Source organism: Hyaena hyaena, unplaced genomic scaffold (genome assembly GCF_003009895.1).
Source record: "Hyaena hyaena isolate Hyena2069 unplaced genomic scaffold, ASM300989v1 scaffold_31, whole genome shotgun sequence".
Taxonomy (NCBI): domain Eukaryota; kingdom Metazoa; phylum Chordata; class Mammalia; order Carnivora; family Hyaenidae; genus Hyaena; species Hyaena hyaena.
In genome coordinates, this window is record NW_024080664.1 from 2,948,816 (window position 1) to 2,954,028 (window position 5,213).

The 5,213-nt window shown below is 39.1% G+C and overlaps 1 protein-coding gene across 2 annotated transcripts in view; it reads right to left on the minus strand.

Moving 5' to 3' along the window:
• Positions 1–464: 464 nt before the first annotated feature.
• RBM44 (RNA binding motif protein 44) overlaps positions 465–5,213 on the minus strand; it is a 32,210-nt gene continuing 27,461 nt past the window's right edge. For both annotated transcript variants that reach the window (XM_039228486.1, XM_039228485.1), the window contains exon 15: positions 465–1,004. The gene's annotated coding sequence lies outside the window, so the exon portion shown is untranslated. The remainder of the gene's footprint in view (positions 1,005–5,213) is intronic.

A 5,213-nucleotide genomic window follows, 5' to 3' on the forward strand; every position in this document is an offset into this window, starting at 1 on the left:
CAAATATAAATGTTAAATGAGCAACTTTTAACCAAGGATAGCTACTACTAAATGCTCTACAAATTTTAAACATTTGAAGAAAATGTATATTTAAATGTTCATCTCAATATTGGTAAAGCTGCAACTTTAAACAGTATGTTACTTTGTTGTGGGGATGAGCACTAGGTGTAATATGGAAACCAACTTGACAATAAACTATTTGTAAACCCCCCCCCCAAAAAAAAAACCCAGTATATTACTTTGAAAAAGTAACCAAATGTATATGTTATCAGATAAGGCATAAAATTAGGTTTGGAAAATTGTTGCAATTTACACTTTGACCACTAATAGAATTTACTACAAAACACAGATGAGGACTTTGGTGACTTCGTAAGTGCTTTACCAAGTGCATGTGGGCTCACTCTTCCTCATGGAAACAGGAAAAATACATCTGAACGTTTTACATTAAAGTCAGAAACACATTCAATGGATCACAGCATTAATTTAATTACCATGGAAGCTTAAAAACAGACACATTCTATACAGCTACAAATTCAAATTCAGTTTATTTAACTGTTATCCTGTGGCCCACTAGGAGTCTTAAACTAAAAACTGGAACTAAGAATTTCAGGCAAAGTATATTTTTCATGTATGGAAACCGTTTAATGGACTCTGAAACAATAAATCTTCTCATGGTCACTGTTTTAAAAAACAGTGATTTAACAAAGGTTTTTAAAATAGACACGACCATTTTTTCTAATCCAAAATATGAAGCTTGAAGTCTCTAAGTGACAAGTTGGAATATAAAGTTTATAAACATTAAAATTTTGTTTTTAATATAGAGAAAACCTTAATATTGCAAAACAACAGCTGCTAGATTTTAAGAGTAGGCCACAATGTCGATTATTACCACACAGCGAAACCCACTTACTGAGCCCATTTAATCACATCATCTTGCCACTACTGTGGTGTTTTCCTAAGTGCTGTAGAACATTCTTTGTAGGAGGGAACTCCTGCTTTCCAATCTATAGAGATGAAGAAGAGAAGGGAGAAATCAACAATAAAGCACACGGACTGCGCCAAACCCAACACGGCCGAGCAGCAGGCAGTAGCCCTGCCCCGGTCTGCGGCCTCCCTTCCCGAGGCTCCATCGTCGGTGGTCAGGGCGGCCAAGCACGCTGCAGCAGCAGACGGTCTTCCTTCTGAAGCACCATCAGGAGGGCAGGGGTGGCCCAACGCTCCATCCCAGTGCCTGCGCCACTCCCTCCCTCCGTCTCATCACGTGGGCACTGTACCATCTCCTCATCACAAGGAAGCTAGGCTACGTACAACGTGAGCTAATTTGAGAGGACCACATTCATATAACCTTTATTATACTACATTATAATGTTTTATTATTAGACTGTTGTTAATCTGACTGTGCCGAATTTGCAGATTAAACTTTATCACTGGTCTGTAGAAACAGAAGAAACACAGTGTATCGGGAGGGCCTGGCTGGTACTGAGGTCTGAGGCATCCACCGGGCATCTGGGCAAGTGCTCCCTGCAGATGAGGGGGGGCCACTGTCGTTATGTGTCAGTACACTCTAGTGCTAAACCAATTACTGTCATTAAATTCACTTACCATAAATGTGAATATCAAAACCATGCATTTACCATTAAATTCTATCATCACTAAACTCTACTACTCTATCAAAGCAGAAATAGGCCACCGGATATTACACACAGAGAACTATTCAGACTGTTTAACAGAGGAAACCAGATTGTTCTTGTGGTAGAGATGTGGCAATGTCTTGAACAGATCACTTAAGTGAGAGGTTACATCTATTCACTATGAAGCACCTCAGCTAGTGTCATAAAAGTAGAGTTGCAAACCGGCTTAGTAATGAACACCTACTACATGAAAATGATTACATGTCCAGTATAACAAAGATATCTTCCTCTATGACAAAGGTCTGGCAGGCTTGCCTGCAGTCCAAAATAAAATACCTGGGTTCCCTAAGCTTGGGGTTTTTCCTGTAATGTAACTCACTGTATGTGCAGCATCACCGGGCCCTCCTTGAGTTGCTTTATGAGAACTGAGGCTCCAAGAACTAGGCAAGAAAATCATATTCTGGCTACTGCTATTGCTGTGGGAAAAAACTCTTTTGTCTCTATCCCAGGAAGCTCATGTCTTTTACCAGCATTAATGAAATTGTGGCAAGTTGTTAGTTTCCAAGTACAATAAAATCTCAAGATCCTGGGATTCCCATGAAGAAGAAAAGATTTGACATTCTACTTCTCGTTTGTTCAGAATTTTATCACGTATGAGTGGTGAATTTTATCAACTGCTTCTGCCTTTACTGAAATAACAATTTTTCTCCATTGTTCTATTCAGAGAGTGAATTACACTGATTTCCAAATGTTAAATGAACCATTCCTGGAATGAGGTCAGTTTGGCCATAAACTATTATTCTTTCTACAAATTGTTGGACTCGGTCTGCTAATATTGTTAAAATAATTTTTGCATCTGTGTTCATGAGGTTGATCTGTAATTTTCCATTCTTCTAACGTCATTGGTCTGGTTTTGGTGTCATGACTATACTCATTTCTCTAGGAAACTTAACACTAATATCCCTTCTTCCTGAAATGTTTGAGGAATTTATTAATATAGCCATCTGAACCTGGATTTTATTTTGTGGGAAGAGTTTTATTTATTTAATAAATATAGAATGAGTGAGATTTTCGATATCTTCTAGAGTCTGTTTTTGTTAAGGCTGAATTGTCCTAGGAAGTTGCTTGTTTCATCAAAAATTTGTATTAGAGTCGTTTGCAGTGTCCTCTCACCTTTCCAACGACTGTAGGATCTGCAGTGATACTTTCTTCCTGAAAACTATTCTTTTTTTTTTAATAAAAATTTTTTTACAATTTATTTTTGAGACAGACAGACAGACCACGAGTGGGAGAGGAGCAGAGAGAGAGGGAGGCACAGAATCTGAAACAGGCCCCAGTCAGCACAGAGCCCGACACGGGGCTCGAACCCACGAACCGAGAGATCACGACCTGAGCCGAAGTCAGACACTCAACCGACTGAGCCCCCAGGCGCCCCTGTTATTTCTTTAAGTATTGTACCTACCCATTAATGTTTTCCTCTTATTCTGGGGCTTGTGTGTTAGATCTTTTCATTCTCTTCCATTTGTTTTTTGTATTCTTTAAAAAGATTATTTTTTTAATAGTTTGTGTATTTTTGAGAGAGAGACAGCATGAGTGGGGGAGGGGCATTGAGAGCAGGAGACACAGAATCTGAAACAGGCTCCAGGCTCTGAGCTGTCAGCACAGAGCCTGACTTGCAGCTTGAACCCATGAACCGAGAGATCATAACCTGAGCTGAAGTCGTACACTCAACCGACTGAGCCCCCCAGGCGCCCCTGAAAACTATTCTTTACCTAATTTGTGTCTTTCACTTTTTTGCTTTGTCGGTTTCATCAGGGGTTTATCAACTTTATTATATTTCTTCAAGAATCTTTTGGCTTTGTTAATCCTTCTTATTGTATATTTGTTATTTCAGTAGTTTCCCCATTTCTTGTACTTCTTTTGGATAATTTTTTTTCTTCTAAGTTGAGTTATATACTCTGCTCATTAATTTTGTTTCACTTTTATGACGTAGGAACTTAAGGTTATCCCTATCAGTCTACAAAGCTCTAACAGCTTCCCTCAAGTTTTAATGTGGAGGGTTTTATTATCATTCTTTAACTGAAACCCACCTTCTAGTTTTAGTTACGTGATTTCTTTGTTCACTCACTGTTTAGACATTTATTTCCAAACGCGAATTTCCTATTTATCTTTCCATTGCTGATGTCTGGTATTCTGAATTGTAGCCAGAAAGCACATTCTTTCTCAGTCCCTGGTATGTACTGGGACTTACTTTATGGTCTAGAACATAGCCATGCCGTGTAAACATTTCAGAAGCCCTAGAGACCTGACTTTGCAATTATCATGTGCATTACATTCTACATAATGTCGAATAGGTCAGCTTGGTTACTTGGATTATTCAAATCTTCTATACCATTACTCACATTTTTGCTTCGTCTATCAGAGAGGTATTTTAAAATCTCCCATTGTAGTTGTAAACTTGCCAATTTCTCCTGATAGTTCTGGAAATATTTGCTTTATATGGTTCAAGGTGTTTTACTAGATGCATACAAATTTCAAACTGTTACTTATTGCTGGTAAATTAAATATTTCTTCAGTAATTTTACTGAAATTAACCATATGGTCCAGAGCCTATTTTGTCTAACGTTACTATAGGGTGGTTCTTTTTCCCATCCGTTTATCTTCTGATATCCTGTTTTTAAGATGTGTTTCTAGAGATACTATACAGTTGGTTTTTATGTTTTAATGTTTATTTATCTTTGAGAGAGAGAAAGAGAGAGCGAGTGTGAGCAAGCATGAGTGGGGGAGGGGCAGAGAGAGAGGGAGACACAGAATCCGAAGCAGCTCCAGGCTCTGAGTTGTCAGCAGAGAGCCTGACACGGGGCTCGAACTCATGAACTATGAGATCATGACCTGAGCTGGAGTTGGACGGCCAACTGACTGAGCCCCCCAAGTGCCCCTTGGAGAAATGTCTACTCAAATCCTTTGCCCATTTAAAAATATGTCTTTTTAAATTTACTGTTAAGTTATAGATGTTCTTTACAAATTCTAAACATTGACCCTTATCAGGTAAATGATCTACAAATACTTTTTCTCGTTTTGTGGGTTGCCTCTGTTGAGAGTATCCTTAGATACACGTTTTTAATTTCGATGAAGTCTAACTTATCTGTCTTTTCATACCCAAGAAATCACTGCCAAGTCCAGCGTCATGAAGCTTTTCCCCTCTTTTCTTCCAAGAGTTTTATAGTTTCAGCTCATATGCTTAGGCCTTTGATCCACTTTGCATTAGTTTTTGTACACGGTGTAAGGTAAGACGCCAATTTCTTTCTGTGTATGCTTCTAAAAATTGTTCTTTTAGTAATGACACCACGGATTACAACATGTGTCCGCTATTTATCAAAGTCTGGTATAACTGGTACGTGTGTAAGAGGGGACTTAACGCACCAGGACGGGGACCGCTGTCCTTTGGAAGATGTGCTCGCAGGGGTGGCCCCTGGCTAGTGGTGCCAGAAGTGGGAACAGTGGCTCACTGTACCGGAACTGTAAAAACAATGTGCTTATGTTCTGAGAGTCTGGAACTTTGGTATGTGCGAGGCAGAGGAT